A 26318-nucleotide genomic window follows, 5' to 3' on the forward strand; every position below is an offset into this window, starting at 1 on the left:
GATGCATCACAATAAATCACAAAATCATCATTCCCTTCAGGCAATGACAATATAGGTGCCGTAGTTAGCTTTTTCTTCAATAACTGAAACGCTTTCTCTTGTTCATCATTCCATTCAAATTTCTTCCCTTTATGCGTTAATGCAGTCAAGGGTTTTGCTATTCTGGAAAAGTCTTGGATGAACCTTCTGTAGTAACCAGCTAGTCCTAAAAACTGGCGTATGTGTTTCGGAGTTTTCGGGGTTTCCCACTTTTCAACAGTTTCTATCTTTGCCGGATCCACCTTAATACCTTCTTTGTTCACTATGTGACAGAGGAATTGAACTTCTTCCAACCAAAATGCACACTTTGAAAACTTAGCGTACAATTCTTCCTTCCTCAATACTTCTAACACCTTTCTCAAATGTTCACCGTGTTCTTGGTCATTCTTTGAGTAAATAAGTATGTCATCAATGAAAACAATGACAAACTTGTCAAGGTATGGTCCACACACTCGGTTCATAAGGTCCATGAACACAGCTGGTGCATTAGTTAAACCAAACGGCATGACCATAAACTCGTAATGACCGTAACGTGTTCTGAAAGCAGTCTTTGGAATATCATCTTCTTTCACCCGCATTTGATGATACCCGGAACGTAAGTCAATCTTTGAATAAACAGACGAGCCTTGTAGTTGATCAAATAAGTCGTCGATTCTCGGTAGTGGGTAGCGGTTCTTGATGGTAAGTTTGTTCAACTCTCGGTAGTCGATACACAACCTGAATGTACCATCTTTCTTCTTGACAAACAAAACAGGAGCTCCCCACGGTGATGTGCTTGGTCGAATGAAACCACGCTCTAAAAGTTCTTGTAATTGGCTTTGCAGTTCTTTCATCTCGCTGGGTGCGAGTCTGTAAGGAGCACGAGCTATTGGTGCAGCTCCTGGTACAAGATCTATTTGAAATTCAACGGATCGATGTGGGGGTAATCCCGGTAATTATTTCGGAAATACATCGGGAAATTCTTTTGCAATGGGAACATCATTGATGCTCTTTTCTTCAGTTTGTACTTTCTCGACATGTGCTAGAACAGCATAGCAACCTTTTCTTATTAGTTTTTGTGCCTTCAAATTACTAATAAGATGTAGCTTCGTGTTGCCCTTTTCTCCGTACACCATTAAGGGTTTTCCTTTTTCTCGTATAATGCGAATTGCATTTTTGTAACAAACGATCTCCGCTTTCACTTCTTTCAACCAGTCCATACCGATTATCACATCAAAACTCCCTAACTCTACTGGTATCAAATCAATCTTAAATGTTTCGCTAACCAGTTTAATTTCTCGATTCCGACATATATTATCTGCTGAAATTAATTTACCATTTGCTAATTCGAGTAAAAATTTACTATCCAAAGGCGTCAATGGACAACTTAATTTAGCACAAAAATCTCTACTCATATAGCTTCTATCCGCACCCGAATCAAATAAAACGTAAGCAGATTTATTGTCAATAAGAAACGTACCCGTAACAAGCTCCGGGTCTTCCTGTGCCTCTACCGCATTAATATTGAAAACTCTTCCACGGCCTTGTCCATTCGTGTTCTCCTGGTTCGGGCAATTTCTAATAATGTGGCCTGGTTTTCCACATTTATAACAAACTACATTGGCATAACTTGCTCCGACACTACTTGCTCCGCCATTACTCGTTCCGACACCATTTGTTCCTTTCGTTCTATTAACCCCTGGTCCGTAGACCTCACACTTCGCCGCGCTATGACCATTTCTTTTACACTTGTTGCAAAATTTGGTGCAGAACCCCGAGTGATTCTTTTCACACCTTTGGCATAGTTGCTTCTGATTGTTGTTGTTGTTGCGGTTATTATTGTTGTTGGGATGATTGTTGTAGTTGTTGTTGTTGTTGTTGTTGTTGTTGTTGGGCCGTTTGTTGTAGTTGCGATTGATGTTGCGATTGTTGGGATAATTGTTGCGATTATTGTTGTAATTGCTGTTGTTGTTGTATTGGTGATTCTTATCACCGTTTTCCTCCCACTTTCTTTTGACTTGCTTCACATTGGCCTCTTCAGCAGTCTGTTCTTTAATTCTTTCTTCAATCTGGTTCACTAGTTTGTGAGCCATTCTACATGCCTGTTGTATGGAGGCGGGCTCGTGTGAACTTATATCTTCTTGGATTCTTTCCGGTAATCCTTTCACAAATGCGTCGATCTTCTCTTCCTCATCTTCGAATGCTCCCGGACACAATAGGCACAATTCTGTGAATCGTCTTTCGTACGTGGTAATATCAAATCCCTGGGTTCGTAACCCTCTAAGTTCTGTCTTGAGCTTATTGACCTCGGTTCTGGGACGGTACTTCTCGTTCATCAATTGCTTGAATGCTGACCACGGTAGTGCGTACGCATCATCTTGTCCCACTTGCTCTAGATAGGTATTCCACCATGTTAACGCAGAACCTGTGAAGGTATGCGTAGCGTACTTCACTTTGTCCTCTTCAGTACACTTACTTATGGCAAACACCGATTCGACCTTCTCGGTCCACCGTTTCAATCCGATCGGTCCTTCGGTTCCATCAAATTCCAAAGGTTTGCAGGCAGTGAATTCTTTGTAGGTGCATCCTACACGATTTCCTGTACTGCTAGATCCAAGGTTATTGTTGGTATGTAGCGCAGCCTGTACTGCGGCTATGTTTGAAGCTAGAAAAGTACGGAATTACTCTTCATTCATATTCACAGTGTGTCGAGTAGTCGGTGCCATTTCCTTCAAAATAGTCAAATGGAACAAGTTAATCATACAGAATATTAAGAGTAGTTAATAGTATTTCGTAGCATAATATGAACTCATTTATAAAAGCTTTTTCTTCATATTAACGTTTTATAAGTTTAAATTCGGGTAGTACCTACCCGTTAAGTTCATACTTAGTAGCTAATATACAATTCAACTACTACAATTCTATATGAAAAACTGATTATAATAATATTTTGCGTTCAAACTTTTATGCAATATTTTACAAACTTACAATACCCCTTATTTTACATAAAGCATGAAATATAGCACACAATAACTTTGATACAAGATAGTTGTGAAGATAATTCTAGCTAGTACACAAGTCGTTCGGCAAAGGCAATAAAGACACGTAATTCATACGTCCAGAAACAAGTCATGCATTCTGGTTTTACTAGGACTACTTCCCATCCTTGGTCTTGTGCAACATAACCATTATGGCCGTTGATAAGACAGCGTGTTGTAACGTCATCAAAGGGACGAGGGTTACGTAATGTCCAACAGTCCCTTAATAATCTAAAAACCTCATTTCTTACCCCAATTACCGACTCCGTCACTTGAGGAAACGTTTTGTTTAATAGTTGTAGCCCGATGTTCTTGTTCTCACTTTGGTGAGAAGCGAACATTACTAATCCGTAAGCATAACATGCTTCTTTATGTTGCATGTTAGCCGCTTTTTCTAAATCACGAAGTCCAATATTCGGATATATTGAGTCAAAATAATTTCTTAACCCGTTGCGTAAAATAGCATTTGGGTTCCCCGCAATATATGCGTCAAAGTAAACACATCGTAACTTATGGGTTTCCCAATGTGATATCCCCCATCTTTCAAACGAAAGTCTCTTATAAACCAAGACATTCTTGGAACGTTCTTCGAATGTCTTACAAACTGATCTCGCCTTAAATAGTTGTGCCGAAGAATTCTGGCCGACTCTAGACAAGATTTCATCAATCATGTCTCCGGGTAGGTCTCTTAAAATATTGGGTTGTCTATCCATTTTGTGTTTTTAAACTGTAAAATAGACAAGAGTTAGATTCATAAAAAAAATACTTATTAATACAAGCAATTTTTACATATATCATAAAGCATAAGAACACTATATTCCATATATTACACCACACGAATACAACTATCTTATTCCGACTCGCTCGTTTCTTCTTCTTCGGTTTTGGTTCGTTTTGCCAAGTTTCTAGGGATATATGATGTTCCCCTAATACGAGCCGTCGTTGTCCACATTGGTTTAGAAAAACCTGGTGGTTTAGAGGTTCCCGGGTCATTGTTACAACTTAAGGACTTCGGGGGTTGACGATACATATAAAGTTCATCGGGGTTGGAATTAGATTTCTCTATTTTTATGCCCTTTCCCTTATTATTTTCTTTTGCCTTTTTAAATTCAGTTGGGGTAATTTCTATAACATCATCGGAATTCTCGTCAGAATCCGATTCATCGGAGAATTGGTAATCCTCCCAATATTTTGCTTCCTTGGCGGAAACACCATTGACCATAATTAACTTTGGTCGGTTGGTTGAGGATTTTCTTTTACTTAACCGTTTTATTATTTCCCCCACCGGTTCTATTTCTTCATCCGGTTCCGATTCTTCTTCCGGTTCCGATTCTTCTTCCGGTTCCGACTCTTCTTCCGGTTCCTCTTCGGGAACTTGTGAATCAGTCCACAAATCATTCCAATTTACATTTAACTCTTCATTATTATTAGGTGAGTCAATGGGACTTGTTCTAGAGGTAGACATCTATCACATAATATCAAACACGTTAAGAGATTAATATATCACATAATATTCATATGTTAAAAATATATAGTTTCCAACAAAAATGTTAAGCAATCATTTTTAAAGAAAACACGGTCGAAGTCCAGACTCACTAATGCATCCTAACAAACTCGATAAGACACACTAATGCAAATTTTCTGGTTCTCTAAGACCAACGCTCTGATACCAACTGAAATGTCCCGTTCTTATTGATTAAAAACGTTCCATATTAATTGATTTCGTTGCGAGGTTTTGACCTCTATATGAGACGTTTTTCAAAGACTGCATTCATTTTTAAACAAACCATAACCTTTATTTCATCAATAAAGGTTTAAAAAGCTTTACGTAGATTATCAAATAATGATAATCTAAAATATCCTGTTTACACACGACCATTACATAATGGTTTACAATACAAATATGTTACAACAAAATAAGTTTCTTGAATGCAGTTTTTACACAATATCATACAAGCATGGACTCCAAATCTTGTCCTTATTTAAGTATGCGACAGCGGAAGCTCTTAATAATCACCTGAGAATAAACATGCTTAAAACGTCAACAAAAATGTTGGTGAGTTATAGGTTTAACCTATATATATCAAATCGTAACAATAGACCACAAGATTTCATATTTCAATACACATCCCATACATAGAGATAAAAATCATTCATATGGTGAACACCTGGTAACCGACATTAACAAGATGCATATATAAGAATATCCCCATCATTCCGGGACACCCTTCGGATATGATATAAATTTCGAAGTACTAAAGCATCCGGTACTTTGGATGGGGTTTGTTAGGCCCAATAGATCTATCTTTAGGATTCGCGTCAATTAGGGTGTCTGTTCCCTAATTCTTAGATTACCAGACTTAATAAAAAGGGGCATATTCGATTTCGATAATTCAACCATAGAATGTAGTTTCACGTACTTGTGTCTATTTTGTAAATCATTTATAAAACCTGCATGTATTCTCATCCCAAAAATATTAGATTTTAAAAGTGGGACTATAACTCACTTTCACAGATTTTTACTTCGTCGGGAAGTAAGATTTGGCCACTGGTTGATTCACGAACCTATAACAATATATACATATATATCAAAGTATGTTCAAAATATATTTACAACACTTTTAATATATTTTGATGTTTTAAGTTTATTAAGTCAGCTGTCCTCGTTAGTAACCTACAACTAGTTGTCCACAGTTAGATGTACAGAAATAAATCGATAAATATTATCTTGAATCAATCCACGACCCAGTGTATACGTATCTCAGTATTGATCACAACTCAAACTATATATATTTTGGAATCAACCTCAACCCTGTATAGCTAACTCCAACATTCACATATAGAGTGTCTATGGTTGTTCCGAAATATATATAGATGTGTCGACATGATAGGTCGAAACATTGTATACGTGTCTATGGTATCTCAAGATTACATAATATATAATACAAGTTGATTAAGTTATGGTTGGAATAGATTTGTTACCAATTTTCACGTAGCTAAAATGAGAAAAATTATCCAATCTTGTTTTACCCATAACTTCTTCATTTTAAATCCGTTTTGAGTGAATCAAATTGCTATGGTTTCATATTGAACTCTATTTTATGAATCTAAACAAAAAAAGTATAGTTTTCTAGTCGGAAAAATAAGTTACAAGTCGTTTTTGTAAAGGTAGTCATTTCAGTCGAAAGAACGACGTCTAGATGACCATTTTAGAAAACATACTTCCACTTTGAGTTTAACCATAATTTTTGGATATAGTTTCATGTTCATAATAAAAATCATTTTCTCAGAATAACAACTTTTAAATCAAAGTTTATCATAGTTTTTAATTAACTAACCCAAAACAGCCCGCGGTGTTACTACGACGGCGTAAATCCGGTTTTACGGTGTTTTTCGTGTTTCCAGGTTTTAAATCATTAAGTTAGCATATCATATAGATATAGAACATGTGTTTAGTTGATTTTAAAAGTCAAGTTAGAAGGATTAACTTTTGTTTGCGAACAAGTTTAGAATTAACTAAACTATGTTCTAGTGATTACAAGTTTAAACCTTCGAATAAGATAGCTTTATATGTATGAATCGAATGATGTTATGAACATCATTACTACCTTAAGTTCCTTGGATGAACCTACTGGAAAAGAGAAAAATGGATCTAGCTTCAATGGATCCTTGGATGGCTCAAAGTTCTTGAAGCAAAATCATGACACGAAAACAAGTTCAAGTAAGATCATCACTTGAAATAAGATTGTTATAGTTATAGAAATTGAAACAAAGTTTGAATATGATTATTACCTTGTATTAGAATGATAACCTACTGTAAGAAACAAAGATTTCTTGAGGTTGGATGATCACCTTACAAGATTGGAAGTGAGCTAGCAAACTTGAAAGTATTCTTGATTTTATGAAACTAGAACTTTTGGAATTTATGAAGAACACTTAGAACTTGAAGATAGAACTTGAGAGAGTTCAATTAGATGAAGAAAATTGAAGAATTAAAGTGTTTGTAGGTGTTTTTGGTCGTTGGTGTATGGATTAGATATAAAGGATATGTAATTTTGTTTTCATGTAAATAAGTCATGAATGATTACTCATATTTTTGTAATCTTATGAGATATTTCATGCTAGTTGCCAAATGATGGTTCCCACATGTGTTAGGTGACTCACATGGGCTGCTAAGAGCTGATCATTGGAGTGTATATACCAATAGTACATACATCTAAAAGCTGTGTATTGTACGAGTACGAATACGGGTGCATACGAGTAGAATTGTTGATGAAACTGAACGAGGATGTAATTGTAAGCATTTTTGTTAAGTAGAAGTATTTTGATAAGTGTATTGAAGTCTTTCAAAAGTGTATAAATACATATTAAAACACTACATGTATATACATTTTAACTGAGTCGTTAAGTCATCGTTAGTCGTTACATGTAAGTGTTGTTTTGAAACCTTTAGTTTAACGATCTTGTTAAATGTTGTTAACCCAATGTTTATAATATCAAATGAGATTTTAAATTATTATATTATCATGATATTATCATGTATGAATATCTCTTAATATGATATATATATATATTAAATGTCTTTATAACGATAATCGTTACATATATGTCTCGTTTAAAAATCATTAAGTTAGTAGTCTTGTTTTTACATATGTAGTTCATTGTTAATATACTTTATGATATGTTTTCTTATCATAGTATCATGTTAACTATATATATATATCCATATATATGTCATCATATAGTTTTTACAAGTTTTAACGTTCGTGAATCACCGATCAACTTGGGTGGTCAATTGTCTATATGAAACATATTTCAATTAATCAAGTCTTAACAAGTTTGATTGCTTAACAGGTTGGAAACATTTAATCATGTAAATATCAATCTCAATTAATATATATAAACATGGAAAAGTTCGGGTCACTACAAAAGCCACTACCCAAGCGTGAAGCTCGTTGACTTCTTCTATTACACCGGGGTGATTGTCAGTTCGGATGAGCGAATAAATAAAATCTAGAATTTGATGTAGTATGTAATTGTGACGAGATACCCTGGAAATGAGAGAGAAAATGGTGTCTCGAACAGGTTCGCTGGTAAGTGCTTCAGGTTCATCACCAAGAGGGCAATGTGGTGGATGGAAGGGATCCCCTTCTTCTTGTCTCCAATGATTGAGGAGGCTACAAACCTATCCCCAATTCATCCAGAATAGATGATGGCTGATTGGTTGATCCATTTCGGTCATACTGCTTTCGGAGCTTGAGTGGGATTCCATTTCGGAATCCGAGTGACTTGAACTGATGACGAATTCCATTTAGTACGATTTGATAAAGGAATTTGTTTTTCGATATGAAATGATTTTCTGGCTATCGAATGGTATTCTATTTACATAGAATATCTATATATATAGAGCAAAAGATTTCTTTTTTTTTTATTACGGAAGAATTTACGGGATATGTCAGGCAAAGTTTATAGTAATAGATACGCTGAGATATGAATTTTTGTCTATACACTTTTCATGCAATCAATGTAAATAGATGTGTCTAGACTAAGAAGGGTAAGTAGGTAATTTTCTAAGGATGGTAATTTCTAATGATAATAATAATAATAATAATAATAATAATAATAATAATAATAATAATAATAATACAAATTATAACTTTAACGATAATAACGATAAAATAATAATTTTCAATGATAAATCCCTTTTATTGATAAAAATAATAATAATAATAAGATAAAACTAGAACGACGATAATAACGATGATAAAAATAATCATTTTTAATAATAATACAAAGATTTAATTGACTATAACTTCTAATCCGTTCATCGAAACCATTCGGTATCTAAAGGAAAAGTTCTTAATTTTTCGCTAGCTTTCCAAGGACATGCATATCTTATACCTTATCTCAACCGCAGGTGTAACTAATTCAAGGTCCAACACAACCTATCTAAGGGCAATATTAAAATTACAAGCATGCATAATCCTATATACTCGAGCACTAGTCAGGGATACACTATTAATATGTAAAAATTAATTATGAGTGCTCACGTATCAATATTGAGATTCAATATTGCAGGAAAGGTACGTAGACGCAACGGAGATGATAAACACTAGATTGACCTCACGAGCATACCCATAAATCATACCCATCACCTCCATAGGTATAACCCATAATTTCCTTAGCCCAATCCCGCTCACAAAACGTGTTTTGAAATAACTCGCGCGTACCTCTTGTCATAGTATTTTATGTATAATACTACTAATAATAATACTACTACTAATATTAATCTTAATAATAATAATAATATAAATAAATAAAAAAATAAGATCGGAGGGAGTAATATGCTTAATGTATATGTATGTGTGTTACCTGTGATACGAGCTTGAGATATATATGTGCCCAGCCATAGACCCCCATGCGATCGCATGGGGTCTAAGGCCTAAAATCATGCACTCGCATGAGCAAGGAATCCAGCTCATATCCCACTCATTTGAGCTGCCGACACCCATTTTATTTACTTATATTACACATATGTTACGTAAACTTATATATTATTTAATATATATTATATTTAATCTTTAGAATTAATTAAATATTATATTATATTTACGTGCGTAGTAAAAATGTAATTTTTGTTCAAATGACACGTACGTTGTCACTCAACTCATGTACCACTTTCGGTTTTTCGAGCGCACCTTCGTACGTTTAGAAAACTAGCCTTTTACGTTACGCGACGTGTACCCTTATTAATAATTTAACTTTCTCATCAACAAATTACTTTATAAAAAATGTAACTTATATAATTGAGTGTTGTGGTCATTTGCTTCTATAAATTAGTGCCTCGTTGTTTGTCAAAATATTTTATTTTAAATCAGGACGTTTTATGACTAAGTTAAAATATATATATATATATTTATTTAAAATTGTAAATTTGTACAATATATATATATATATATATATATATATATATATATATATATATATATATATATGTTTGAAATATTTATCTAATGATATAATATTTAGTCTTTCAAAACCAATTACATTTCAAGTTCGTTTTATATAATTTACTTGTTTTAAATAATAGTAGGTATTTTACCAAGTAGTGTTTTTAATATGAAAACTAAATAGTTGATTTATCGAGAGACACGAGTTGATCAAGTAAAGTACACTTTTGAATTTTAAACGGAAATGATTAATAACTTTTGACTAACTCTCGTAAATGACACTTTGGCAAATCACTTTTACCAAATATTCCGAATACCATTAAAAAGGAAAGGTTTTCTAGATCAAAGTGGACCTCTTAACTGAGACTCGTAATCATAATTTAATGTAACTGTTAAATCAATCATTTGATAACATCTTCTAATTCCATCGATAAAATATTTTGAAATAAATACGTTCATGTATCATATTATACATCTAATACTTTGTTAACATTTTCAAGTTATAATATATACACATATACATATATAATTATATACGTTCATTTAATGGTTCGTGAATCGTTGGAATTTGGTCGAGGTTAATTGAATGTATGAACATAGTTTAAAATTCTTGAGATTCAACTTACAAACTTTGCTTATCGTGCCGGGAATATATAAAGATTAAAGTTTAAATTTGGTCGGAAATTTCCGGGTTATCACATAGACCACAAGATTTTATTTTTCATAAATATTGATCTACATAAAAATCATTCATATGAATTGAACACCTGGTAACCGACGTTAACTTTAATGCATAGAATATCCCCAAACAGAACCTCTCGTCTGTATAATAATAATCTCGAAGTACTAAAGCCATCCATAACCTGAATGGGGGTTGTTAGGCCCAATAGATCTATCTTTAGGTTTCACGTCAATTAGAGGCCATTTCCCTAATTCTTAGGCTACTAAGCTTGAAGGGGCGATATTCAGTTTAATAATCCAACCATAGTATGTAGTTTCAAGTACTTGTGTCTATTTTATAAAACATTTAAAAACTGCATGTATTCTCATTCCAAAAATATTAGATAGTAAAAATGGGACTATATATCACTTTTACAGATTTTTAATTCGTCGAGAATTAGACTTGGCCACGGGTCGATACACGAACCTATAGCAAATATATACATATATCAAAGTATGATAGAAATATGTTCATATCATATTTTATTACGTGTTGATGATTTAAGTTGTTAAGTTAGCAGTCCAACGTTAGTAGTCCACAATTAGTAATCCACAATTAGTAGTACATAAATAAATCAATATATCATATTATGCATATTATCTCGAATCAATCCACGACCCTGTGTATACATGTCTCAGACTCAATCACAACCCATGGTATATATATTATTTTAGAATCAACCTCGACCCATTATATGCTAACTCGAGCATTACCGCATATAGTGTCTTACAATTATCCCAAAATAATATATATAGATGATGTCAATATGATATGTCAAAAAATTGTATATGTGTCTATGGTTTATCAAGGTATATGATATATATATATAGAATATAGGATAAGTTGGTTAGGATATGGTTAGTATAGATTTGTTATAAAATTTTCGTAGCTAAAACTAGTAATTCTATCCAATTTTGTTTTACCCATAATTTCTTCATTTCAAATCCGTTTTGAGTGAATCAAAAGGCTATGGTTTCGTATCGAACCATTATTTATTAATCTAAACAGAAAATGTATAGGTTTATATTCAGAAATACAGGTTACAAGTCATTTTTGAAAGAGATAGTCATTTCTGTCGAAAGAACGACATCTTGATGACCATTTTGAAAAACATACTTCCACTTTGAGTTTAACCTTTATTTTTGGATATAGTTTCATGTTCATAAGAAATATCATTTTCTCAGAAGAAAAATTTTTAACTCAAAGGTTATCATAGTTTTTAATTATCCAACCCAAAACCGCCCCCAGTTTAACTACGATGGCGTATGTCCGGTTTTACGGTGTTCTTCGTGTTTACAAGTTTTAAATCATTAAGTTAGCATATCATATAGATATATAACATGTGTTTAGTTGATTTTAAAAGGTAAGTTAGCTAGGATATGATTTGTATAGAATTGTTACAATATTTCCCGTAGCTACAACAATAAAAAAATATCCAATCTTGTTTTACCCATAACTTCTTCGTTTTAAATCCGTTTTGAGTGAATCAAATTGCTATGGTTTCATATTGAACTCTATTTTATGAATATAAACAGAAAAAGTATAGGTTTATAGTCAGAAATATAAGTTACAAGTCGTTTTTGTAAGAGGTAGTCATTTCAGTCGAAAGAACGACGTCTTGATGACCATTTTGAAAAACATACTTCCAATTTGAGTTTAACCATGATTTTTGGATATAGTTTCATGTTCATAAGAATAATTAGTTTACCAAAAGAACAACTTTTAAATCAAAGTTTATCATATTTTTTACTTATCAAACCCAAAACAGCCCGCAGTGTTACTACGACGGCGTATGTCCAGTTTTACGGTGTTTTTCGTGTTTCTAGGTTTTAAATCATTAAGTTAGCATATCATATAGATATAGATCATGTGTTTAGTTGATTTTAAAAGTCAAGTTAGAAGGATTAACTTTTGTTTGCGAACAAGTTTAGAATTAACTAAACAATGTTCTAGTGATTTCAAGTTTAAATCTTCGAATAAGGTAGTTTTATATATATGAATCGAATGATGTTATGAACATCAATACTACCTATGGTTTTGTGAATAAACCTACTAGAAATGAGAAAAATAGATCTAGCTTCAAAGGATCCTTGGGTGGCTTGAAATTTCTTGAAGCAGAATCATGACACGAAAACAAGTTCAACTAAGATTTCCACTCGAAATAAGATTGTTATAGTTATAGAAATTGAATCAAAGTTTGAATATTAGTATTACCTTGTATTAGAAAGATATCTTACTGTAAATAAGAAAGGTTTCTTGAGGTTGGATGATCACTTTACAAGATTGGAAGTAAGCTAGCAAACTTGGAAGTATTCATGATTTTATGAAACTAGAACTTATAGAATTTATGAAGGTCACTTAGAACATGAAGATAGAACTTGAGAGAGATCAATTAGATGAAGAAAGTTGAAGAATGAAAGTGTTTGTAGGTGTTTTTGGTTGGTATATGGATTAGATATAAAGGATGTGTAATTTTATTTACATGTAAATAAGTCATGAATGATTATTAATATTTTTGTAATTTTATGAGATATTTCATGCTAGTTGCCAAATGATGGTTCCTACATATGTTAGGTGACTCACATGGGCTGCTAAGAGCTAATCATTGGAGTGTATATACCAATAGTATATACATCTAAAAGCTGTGTATTGTACGAGTACGAATACGGGTGCATACGAGTAGAATTGTTGATGAAACTGAACGAGGATGTAATTGTAAGCATTTTTGTTAAGTTGAAGTATTTTGATAAGTCTCTTGAAGTCTTTCAAAAGTGTATGAATACACATTAAAACACTACATGTATATACATTTTATCTGAGTCGTTAAGTCATCGTTAGTCGTTACATGTAAATGTTGTTTTGAAACCTTTAGGTTAACGATCTTGTTAAATGTTGTTAACCCATTGTTTATTATATCTAAAGAGATGTTAAATTATTACATTATCATGATATTATGATATATTAATATATCTTAGTATGATATATATACAGTTAAATGTTGTTACAACGATAATCGTTACATATATGCCTCGTTTCGAAATCATTAAGTTAGTAGTCTTGTTTTTACATATGTAGTTCTTTGTTAATACACTTAATGACATGTTTACTTATCATTTATCATGATTAAACATAGTGTATCAATATCTTAATATGATTCATATGTATTTAGTAAGACGTTGTTATAACGATAATCGTTATATATATCGTTTCGAGTTTCTTAATTCAATAAACTCAATTTTATGTATATAACACATTGTTAAAATACCTAATGAGATACTTACTTATCATAATATCATGTTAACTATATATATAAGCATATATATGTCATCATATAGTTTTTACAAGTTTTAACGTTCGTGAATCACCGGTCAACTTCGGTGGTCAATTGTTTATATGAAACCTATTTAAATTAATCAAGTCTTAACAAGTTTGATTGCTTAACATGTTGGAAACACTTGATCATGTAAATAACAATTTTATTTAATATATATAAACATGGAAAAGTTCGGGTCACTACAGTACCTACCCGTTAAATAAATTTCGTGTTGTCGTATCTTCTGGAAATAAGTGCGGGTATTTCTTCTTCATTTGATCTTCATTCCCAGGTGAACTCGGGTCCTCTATGAGCATTCCATCGAACTTTAACAATTGGTATTTTGTTTTACTTAAGTTTTTTAACCTCACGATCCATTATTTCGACGGGTTCTTCGATAAATTGAAGTTTTTCGTTGATTTGGATTTCGTCTAACAGAATAGTGAGATCTTCTTTAGCAAAACATTTTTCAAATTCGAGACGTGGAAATTGTTATGTACAGCCGCGAGTTGTTGAGGTAACTCAAGCCGATAAGCTACTGGTCCGACGCGATCAATAACCTTGAATGGTCCAATATACCTTGGGTTTAATTTCCCTCGTTTACCAAATCGAACAACGCCTTTCCAAGGTGCAAATTTAAGCATGACCATCTCTCCAATTTCAAATTCTATATCTTTTCATTTAATGTCAGCGTAGCTCTTTTGTCGACTTTGGGCGGTTTTCAATCGTTGTTGAATTTGGATGATCTTCTCTGTAGTTTCTTGTATTATCTCTGGACCCGTAATCTGTCTATCCCCCACTTCACTCCAACAAATCGGAGACCTACAGTTTCTACCATAAAGTGCTTCAAACGGTGTCATCTCAATGCTTGAATGGTAGCTGTTGTTGTAGGAAAATTCTGCTAACGGTAGATGTCGATCCCAACTGTTTCCGAAATCAATAACACATGCTCGTAGCATGTCTTCAAGCGTTTGTATCATCCTTTCGCTCTGCCCATCAGTTTGTGGATGATAGGCAGTACTCATGTCTAGACGAGTTCCTAATGCTTGCTGTAATATCTGCCAGAATCTTGAAATAAATCTGCCATCCCTATCAGAGATAATAGAGATTGGTATTCCATGTCTGGAGACGACTTCCTTCAAATAAAATCGTGTTAACTTCTCCATCTTGTCATCTTCTCTTATTGGCAGGAAGTGAGCTGATTTGGTGAGACGATCAACTATTACCCAAATAGTATCAAAACCACTGGCAGTCCTTGGAAATTTAGTGATGAAATCCATGGTAATATTTTCCCATTTTCATTCCGGGATTTCGGGTTGTTGAAGTATACCTGATGGTTTCTGATGCTTGGCTTTAACCTTGGAACACGTCAAACATTCTCCTACGTATTTAGCAGCATCGGCTTTCATACCCGGCCACCAAAAATATTTCTTGAGATCCTTGTACATCTTTTCCGTTCTAGGGTGTATTGAGTATCTGGTTTTATGAGCTTCTCTAAGTACCATTTCTCTCATATCTCCAAATTTTGGTACCCAAATTCTTTCAACCCTATACCGGGTTCCGTCTTCTCGAATATCAAGATGCTTCTCCGATCCTTTGGGTATTTCATCCTTTAAATTTCCCTCTTTTAAAACTCCTTATTGCGCCTCCTTTATTTGAGTAGTAAGGTTATTGTGAATCATTATATTTATAGCTTTTACTCTAATGGGTTCTCTATCCTTTCTGCTCAAGGCGTCGGCTACCACATTTTCCTTCCCTGGGTGGTAACGAATCTCAAAGTCGTAATCATTCAACAATTCAATCTACATGCGCTGTCTCATGTTCAGTTGTTTCTGGTTAAATATGTGTTGAAGACTTTTGTGGTCGGTATATATAATACTTTTGACCCCATATAAGTAGTGCCTCCAAGTCTTTAATGCAAAAACAACCGCGCCTAATTCCAAATCATGCGTCGTATAATTCTGCTCGTGAATCTTCAATTATCTAGACGCATAAGCAATTACCTTCGTTCGTTGCATTAATACACAACCGAGACCTTGCTTTGAGGTGTCACAATATATCACAAAATCATCATTCCCTTCAGGTAATGACAATATAGGTGCTGTAGTTAACTTTTTCTTTAACAATTGAAACGCCTTTTCTTGTTCATCCTTCCATTCAAATTTCCTCCCTTTATGCGTTAATGCAGTCAAGGGTTTTGCTATTCTGGAAAAATCTTGGATGAACCTTCTGTAGTAACCAGCTAGTCCTAAGAATTGGCGTATATGCTTCGGAGTTTTTGGGGTTTCCCACTTTTCCACAGTTTCAATCTTTGCTGGATCCACCTGAATACCTTCTTTGTTCACTATGTGACCGAGGAATTGAACTTCTTCCAACCAAAATGCACACTTTGAAAATTTAGCGTACAGTTTTTCTTTCCTCAGCAACTCTAGTACTTTTCTCAAATGTTCTTCGTGCTCTTGATCATTCTTCGAGTAAATAAGTATGTCATCGATGAAAACAATGACAAACTTATCAAGGTATGGTCCACATACTCGGTTCATGAGGTCCATGAACACAGCTGGTGCGTTAGTCAACCCAAACGGCATAACCATAAACTCGTAATGACCGTAACGCATTCTAAAAGCAGTCTTTGGAATATCATCCTCCTTCACCCGCATTTGATGATACCCAGAACGTAAATCAATCTTCGAATAAACAGACGAGCCGTGTAGTTGATCAAATAAGTCGTCGATTCTTGGTAGTGGGTAGCGGTTCTTGATGGTAAGTTTGTTCAACTCTCGATAGTCGATACATAACCTAAATGTACCATCCTTCTTCTTGACAAACAAAACAGGAGCTCCCCACGGTGATGTGCTTGGTCGAATGAAACTACGCTCTAAAAGTTCTTGTAATTGGCCCTGAAGTTCCTTCATTTCGCTAGGTGCGAGTCTGTATGGAGCACGAGCTATTGGTGCAGCTCCCGGTACAAGGTCTATTTGAAATTCAACGGATCAGTGTGGAGATAGTCCCGGTAATTCTTTCGGAAATAAATCAGGAAATTCTTTTGCGACGGGTGAAATGTCCCGTTCTTATTGATTAAAAACGTTCCATATTAATTGATTTCGTTGCGAGGTTTTGACCTCTATATGAGACATTTTTCAAAGACTGCATTCATTTTAAAACAAACCATAACCTTTATTTCATCAATAAAGGTTTAAAAAGCTTTACGTAGATTATCAAATAATGATAACCTATAATATCCTGTTTACACACGACCATTACATAATGGTTTACAATAAAAATATGTTACAACGAAATAAGTTTCTTGAATGCAGTTTTTACATAATATCATACAAGCATGGACTCCAAATCTCGTCCTTATTTAAGTATGCGACAGCGGAAGCTCTTAATAATTACCTGAGAATAAACATGCTTAAAACGTCAACAAAAATGTTGGTGAGTTATAGGTTTAACCTATATATATCAAATCGTAACAATAGACCACAAGATTTCATATTTCAATAAACATCCCATACATAGAGATAAAAATCATTCATATGGTGAACACCTGGTAACCGACATTAACAAGATGCATATATAAGAATATCCCCATCATTCCGGGACACCCTTCGGATATGATATAAATTTCGAAGTACTAAAGTATCCGGTACTTTGGATGGGGTTTGTTGGCCCAATAGATCTATCTTTAGGATTCGCGTCAATTAGGGTGTCTGTTCCCTAATTCTTAGATTACCAGACTTAATAAAAAGGGGCATATTCGATTTCGATAATTCAACCATAGAATGTAGTTTCACGTACTTGTGTCTATTTTGTAAATCATTTATAAAACCTGCATGTATTCTCATCCCAAAAATATTAGATTTTAAAAGTGGGACTATAACTCACTTTCACAGATTTTTACTTCGTCGAGAAGTAAGACTTGGCCACTGGTTGATTCACGAACCTATAACAATATATACATATATATCAAAGTATGTTCAAAATATATTTACAACACTTTTAATATATTTTGATGTTTTAAGTTTATTAAGTCAGCTGTCCTCGTTAGTAACCTACAACTAGTTGTCCACAGTTAGATGTACAGAAATAAATTGATAAATATTATCTTGAATCAATCCACGACCCAGTGTATACGTATCTCAGTATTGATCACAACTCAAACTATATATATTTTGGAATCAACCTCAACCCTGTATAGCTAACTCCAACATTCACATATAGAGTGTCTATGGTTGTTCCGAAATATATATAGATGTGTCGACATGATAGGTCGAAACATGGTATACGTGTCTATGGTATCTCAAGATTACATAATATACAATACAAGTTGATTAAGTTATGGTTGGAATAGATTTGTTACCAATTTTCACGTAGCTAAAATGAGAAAAATTATCCAATCTTGTTTTACCCATAACTTCTTCATTTTAAATCCGTTTTGAGTTAATCAAATTGCTATGGTTTCATATTGAACTCTATTTTATGAATCTAAATAGAAAAAGTATAGGTTTATAGTCGAAAAATAAGTTACAAGTCGTTTTTGTAAAGGTAGTCATTTCAGTCGAAAGAACGACGTCTAGATGACCATTTTAGAAAACATACTTCCACTTTGAGTTTAACCATAATTTTTGGATATAGTTTCATGTTCATAATAAAAATCATTTTCTCAGAATAACAACTTTTAAATCAAAGTTTATCATAGTTTTTAATTAACTAACCCAAAACAGCCCGCGGTGTTACTACGACGGCGTAAATCCGGTTTTACGGTATTTTTCGTGTTTCCAGGTTTTAAATCATTAAGTTAGCATATCATATAGATATAGAACATGTGTTTAGTTAATTTTAAAAGTCAAGTTAGAAGGATTAACTTTTGTTTGCGAACAAGTTTAGAATTAACTAAACTATGTTCTAGTGATTACAAGTTTAAACCTCCGAATAAGATAACTTTATATGTATGAATCGAATGATGTTATGAACATCATTACTACCTTAAGTTCCTTGGATAAACCTACTGGAAAAGAGAAAAATGGATCTAGCTTCAACGGATCCTTGGATGGCTCGAAGTTCTTGAAGCAGAATCATGACACGAAAACAAGTTCAAGTAAGATCATCACTTGAAATAAGATTGTTATAGTTATAGAAATTGAACCAAAGTTTGAATATGATTATTACCTTGTATTAGAATGATAACCTACTGTAAGAAACAAAGATTTCTTGAGGTTGGATGATCACCTTACAAGATTGGAAGTGAGCTAGCAAACTTGAAAGTATTCTTGATTTTATGTAACTAGAACTTGTAGAATATATGAAGAACACTTAGAACTTGAAGATAGAACTTGAGAGAGATCAATTAGATGAAGAAAATTGAAGAATGAAAGTGTTTGTAGGTGTTTTTGGTCGTTGGTGTATGGATTAGATATAAAGGATATGTAATTTTGTTTTCATGTAAATAAGTCATGAATGATTACTCATATTTTTGTAATTTTATGAGATATTTCATGCTAGTTGCTAAATGATGGTTCCCACATGTGTTAGGTGACTCACATGGGCTGCTAAGAGCTGATCATTGGAGTGTATATACCAATAGTACATACATCTAAAAGCTGTGTATTGTACGAGTACGAATACGGGTGCATACGAGTAGAATTGTTGATGAAACTGAACGAGGATGTAATTGTAAGCATTTTTGTTAAGTAGAAGTATTTTGATAAGTGTATTGAAGTCTTTCAAAAGTTTATAAATACATATTAAAACACTACATGTATATGCATTTTAACTGAGTCGTTAAGTCATCGTTAGTCGTTACATGTAAGTGTTGTTTTGAAACCTTTAGGTTAACGATCTTGTTAAATGTTGTTAACCCAATGTTTATAATATCAAATGAGATTTTAAATTATTATATTATCATGATATTATCATTTATGAATATCTCTTAATATGATATATATACATTAAATGTCTTTACAACGATAATCGTTACATATATGTCTCGTTTAAAAATCATTAAGTTAGTAGTCTTGTTTTTACATATGTAGTTCATTGTTAATATACTTAATGATATGTTTACTTATCATAGTATCATGTTAACTATATATATATCCATATATATGTCATCATATAGTTTTTACAAGTTTTAACGTTCGTGAATCACCGGTCAACTTGGGTGGTCAATTGTCTATATGAAACATATTTCAATTAATCAAGTCTTAACAAGTTTGATTGGTTAACATGTTGGAAAAATTTAATCATGTAAATATCAATCTCAATTAATATATATAAACATGGAAAAGTTCGGGTCACTACAGTACCTACCCGTTAAATAAATTTCGTCTCGAAATTTTAAGCTGTTGAAGGTGTTGACGAATCTTCTGGAAATAGATGCGGGTATTTCTTCTTCATCTGATCTTCACGCTCCCAGGTGAACTTGGGTCCTCTACAAGCATTCCATCGAACCTTAACAATTGGTATCTTGTTTTGCTTAAGTCTTTTAACCTCACGATCCATTATTTCGACGGGTTCTTCGATGAATTGAAGTTTTTCGTTGATTTGGATTTCATCTAACGGAATAGTGAGATCTTCTTTAGCAAAACATTTCTTCAAATTCGAGACGTGAAAAGTGTTATGTACAGCCGCGAGTTGTTGAGGTAACTCAAGTCGGTAAGCTACTGGTCCGACACGATCAATAATCTTGAATGGTCCAATATACCTTGGATTTAATTTCCCTCGTTTACCAAATCGAACAACGCCTTTCCAAGGTGCAACTTTAAGCATGACCATCTCTCCAATTTCAAATTCTATATCTTTTCTTTTAATGTCAGTGTAGCTCTTTTGTCGACTTTGGGCGGTTTTCAACCGTTGTTGAATTTGGATGATCTTCTCGGTAGTTTCTTGTATAATCTCCGGACCCGTAATCTGTCTATCCCCCACTTCACTCTAACAAATAGGAGACCTGCACTTTCTACCATAAAGTGCTTCAAACGGCGCCATCTCAATGCTTGAATGGTAGCTGTTGTTGTAGGAAAATTCTGCTAACGGTAGATGTCGATCCCAACTATTTCCGAAATCAATAACACATGCTCGTAGCATGTCTTCAAGCGTTTGTATCATCCTTTCGCTCTGCCCATCAGTTTGTGGATGATAGGCAGTACTCATGTCTAGACGAGTTCCTAATGCTTGCTGTAATGTCTGCCAGAATCTTGAAATAAATCTGCCATCCCTATCAGAGATAATAGAGATTGGTATTCCATGTCTGGAGACGACTTCCTTCAAATACAGTCGTGCTAACTTCTCCATCTTGTCATCTTCTCTTATTGGCAGGAAGTGTGCTGATTTGGTGAGATGATCAACTATTACCCAAATAGTATCAAAACCACTTGCAGTCCTTGGCAATTTAGTGATGAAATCCATGGTAATGTTTTCACATTTCCATTCCGGGATTTCGGGTTATTGAAGTAGACCTGATGGTTTCTCATGCTCAGCTTTGACCTTAGAACACGTCAAACATTCTCCTACGTATTTAGCAACATCGGCTTTCATACCCGGCCACCAAAAATGTTTCTTGAGATCCTTGTACATCTTCCCCGTTCCAGGATGTATTGAGTATCTGGTTTTATGAGCTTCTCTAAGTACCATTTCTCTCATATCTCCAAATTTTGGTACCCAAATCCATTCAGCCCTATACCGGGTTCCGTCTTCCTGAATATTAAGATGCTTCTTCGATCCTTTGGGTATTTCATCCTTTAAATTTCCCTCTTTTAAAACTCCTTGTTGCGCCTCCTTTATTTGAGTAGTAAGGTTATTATGAATCATTATATTCATAGATTTTACTCGAATGGGTTCTCTGTCCTTCCTGCTCAAGGCATCAGCTACCACATTTGCCTTCCCAGGGTGGTAACGAATCTCAAAGTCATAATCATTCAATAATTCAATCCACCTACGCTGCCTCATATTCAGTTGTTTCTGATTAAATATGTGTTGAAGACTTTTGTGGTCGGTATATATAATACTTTTGACCCCATATAAGTAGTGCCTCCAAGTCTTTAATGCAAAAACAACCGCGCCTAATTCCAAATCATGCGTCGTATAATTTTGTTCTTGAATCTTCAATTGTCTAGACGCATAAGCAATCACCTTCGTTCGTTGCATTAATACACAACCGAGACCTTGCTTTGATGCGTCACAATAAATCACAAAATCATCATTCCCTTCAGGCAATGACAATATAGGTGCCGTAGTTAGCTTTTTCTTCAATAACTGAAACGCTTTCTCTTGTTCATCATTCCATTCAAATTTCTTCCCTTTATGCGTTGATGCAGTCAAGGGTTTTGCTATTCTGGAAAAGTCTTGGATGAACCTTCTGTAGTAACCAGCTAGTCCTAAAAACTGGCGTATGTGTTTAGGAGTTTTCGGGGTTTCCCACTTTTCAACAGTTTCTATCTTTGCCGGATCCACCTTAATACCTTCTTTGTTCACTATGTGACCGAGGAATTGAACTTCTTCCAACCAAAATGCAAACTTTGAAAACTTAGCGTACAATTCTTCCTTCCTCAATACTTCTAACACCTTTCTCTAATGTTCACCGTGTTCTTGGTCATTCTTTGAGTAAATAAGTATGTCATCAATGAAAACAATGACAAACTTGTCAAGGTACGGTCCACACACTCGGTTCATAAGGTCCATGAACATAGCTGGTGCATTAGTTAAACCAAACGGCATGACCATAAACTCGTAATGACCGTAACGTGTTCTGAAAGCAGTCTTTGGAATATCATCTTCTTTCACCCGCATTTGATGATACCCGGAACGTAAGTCAATCTTTGAATAAACAGACGAGCCTTGTAGTTGATCAAATAAGTCATCGATTCTCGGTAGTGGGTAGCGGTTCTTGATGGTAAGTTTGTTCAACTCTCGGTAGTCAATACACAACCTGAATGTACCATCTTTCTTCTTGACAAACAAAACAGGAGCACCCCACGGTGATGTGCTTGGTCGAATGAAACCACGCTCTAAAAGTTCTTGTAATTGGCTTTGCAGTTCTTTCATCTCGCTGGGTGCGAGTCTGTAAGGAGCACGAGCTATTGGTGCAGCTCCTGGTACAAGATCTATTTGAAATTCAACGGATCGATGTGGGGGTAATCCCGGTAATTCTTTCGGAAATACATCGGGAAATTCTTTTGCAATGGGAACATCATTGATGCTCTTTTCTTCAGTTTGTACTTTCTTGACGTGTGCTAGAACAGCATAGCAACCTTTTCTTATTAGTTTTTGTGCCTTCAAATTACTAATAAGATGTAGCTTCGTGTTGCCCTTTTCTCCGTACACCATTAAGGGTTTTCCTTTTTCTCGTATAATGCGAATTGCATTTTTGTAACAAACGATCTCTGCTTTCACTTCTTTCAACCAGTCCATATCGATTATCACATCAAAACTCCCTAACTCTACTGGTATCAAATCAATCTTAAATGTTTCGCTAACCAGTTTAATTTCTCGATTCCGACATATATTATCTGCTGAAATTAATTTACCATTTGCTAATTCGAGTAAAAATTTACTATCCAAAGGCGTCAATGGACAACTTAATTTAGCACAAAAATCTCTACTCATATAGCTTCTATCCGCACCCGAATCAAATAAAACGTAAGCAGATTTATTGTCAATAAGAAACGTACCCGTAACAAGCTCCGGGTCTTCCTGTGCCTCTGCCGCATTAATATTGAAAACTCTTCCGCGGCCTTGTCCATTCGTGTTCTCCTGGTTCGGGCAATTTCTAATAATGTGGCCCGGTTTTCCACATTTATAACAAACTACATTGGCATAACTTGCTCCGACACTACTTGCTCCGCCATTACTCGTTCCGACACCATTTGTTCCTTTCGTTCTATTAACCCCTGGTCCGTAGACCTCACACTTCACCGCGCTATGACCATTTCTTTTACACTTGTTGCAAAATTTGGTGCAGAACCCCGAGTGATACTTTTCACACCTTTGGTATAGCTGCTTCTGATTGTTGTTGTTGTTGCGGTTATTATTGTTGTTGGGATGATTGTTGTAGTTGCTGTTGTTGTTGTTGTTGTTGTTGTTGGGCCGTTTGTTGTAGTTGCGATTGATGTTGCGATTGTTGGGATAATTGTTGCAATTATTGTTGTAATTGCTGTTGTTGTTGTATTGGTGATTCTTATCACCGTTTTCCTCCCACTTTCTTTTGACTTGCTTCACATTGGCCTCTTCAGCAGTCTGTTCTTTAATTCTTTCTTTAATCTGGTTCACTAGTTTGTGAGCCATTCTACATGCCTGTTGTATGGAGGCGGGCTCGTGTGAACTTATATCTTCTTGGATTCTTTCCGGTAATCCTTTCACAAACGCGTCGATCTTCTCTTCCTCATTTTCGAATGCTCCCGGACACAATAGGCACAATTCTGTGAATCGTCTTTCATACGTGGTAATATCAAATCCTTGGGCTCGTAACCCTCTAAGTTCTGTCTTGAGCTTATTGACCTCGGTTCTGGGACGGTACTTCTCGTTCATCAAGTGCTTGAATGCTGACCACGGTAGTGCGTACGCATCGTCTTGTCCCACTTGCTCTAGATAGGTATTCCACCATGTTAACGCGGAACCTGTGAAGGTATGCGTAGCATGCTTCACTTTGTCCTCTTCAGTACACTTACTTATGGCAAACACCGATTCGACCTTCTCGGTCCACCGTTTCAATCCGATCGGTCCTTCGGTTCCATCAAATTCCAAAGGTTTGCAGGCAGTGAATTCTTTGTAGGTGCATCCTACACAATTTCCTGTACTGCTAGATCCAAGGTTATTGTTGGTATGTAGCGCAGCCTGTACTATGGCTATGTTTGAAGCTAGAAAAGTACGGAATTCCTCTTCATTCATATTCAAGGTGTGTCGAGTAGTCGGTGCCATTTCCTTCAAAATAGTCAAATGGAACAAGTTAATCATACAGAATATTAAGAGTAGTTAATAGTATTTCATAGCATAATATGAACTCATTTATAAAAGCTTTTTCTTCATATTAGCGTTTTATAAGTTTAAATTCGGGTAGTACCTACCCGTTAAGTTCATACTTAGTAGCTAATATACAATTCAACTACTACAATTCTATATGAAAAACTGATTATAATAAAATTTTGCGTTCAAACTTTTACACAATATTTTACAAACTTACAATACCGCTTATTTTACATATAGCATGAAATATAGCACACAATAAATTTGATACAAGATGGTTGTGAAGATAATTCTAGCTAGTACACAAGTCGTTCAGTAAAGGCAATAAAGACACGTAATTCATACGTCCAGAAACAAGTCATGCATTCGGGTTTTACTAAGATTACTTCCCATCCTTGGTCTTGTGGAACATAACCGTTATGGCCGTTGATAAGACAGCATGTTGTAACGTCGTCAAAGGGACGAGGGTTACGTAATGTCCAACAGTCCCGTAACAATCTAAAAACCTCATTTCTTACCCCAATTACCAACTCCGTCACTTGTGGGAACGTTTTATTTAATAGTTGTAGCCCGATGTTCTTGTTCTCACTTTGGTGAGAAGCGAACATTACTAATCCGTAAGCATAACATGCTTCTTTATGTTGCAAGTTAGCCGCTTTTTCTAAATCTTGAAGTCCAATATTCGGATATATTGAGTCAAAATAATTTCTTAACCCATTGCGTAAAATAGCATTTGGGTTCCCCGCAATATATGCGTCAAAGTAAACACATCGTAACTTATGGATTTCCCAATGTGATATCCCCCATCTTTCGAACGAAAGCCTTTTATAAACCAAGGCATTCTTGGAACGTTCTTCGAATGTCTTACAAACTGATCTCGCCTTAAATAGTTGTGCCGAAGAATTCTGACCGACTCTAGACAAGATTTCGTCAATCATGTCTCCGGGTAGGTCTCTTAAAATATTGGGTTGTCTATCCATTTTGTGTTTTTATACTGTAAAATAGACAAGAGTTAGATTCATAAAAAAAAATACTTATTAATACAAGCAATTTTTACATATATCATAAAGCATAAGCACACTATATTACATATATTACACCACACGAATACAACTATCTTATTCCGACTCGCTTGTTTCTTCTTCTTCGGTTTTGGTTCGTTTTGCCAAGTTTCTAGGGATATATGATGTTCCCCTAATACGAGCCGTCGTTTTCCACATTGGTTTAGAAAAACCTGGTGGTTTAGAGGTTCCCGGGTCATTGTTACAACTTAAGGACTTTGGGGGTTGACGATACATATAAAGTTCATCGGGGTTAGA

Source organism: Rutidosis leptorrhynchoides, chromosome 5, assembly GCF_046630445.1.
Source record: "Rutidosis leptorrhynchoides isolate AG116_Rl617_1_P2 chromosome 5, CSIRO_AGI_Rlap_v1, whole genome shotgun sequence".
Lineage (NCBI taxonomy): Eukaryota > Viridiplantae > Streptophyta > Magnoliopsida > Asterales > Asteraceae > Rutidosis > Rutidosis leptorrhynchoides.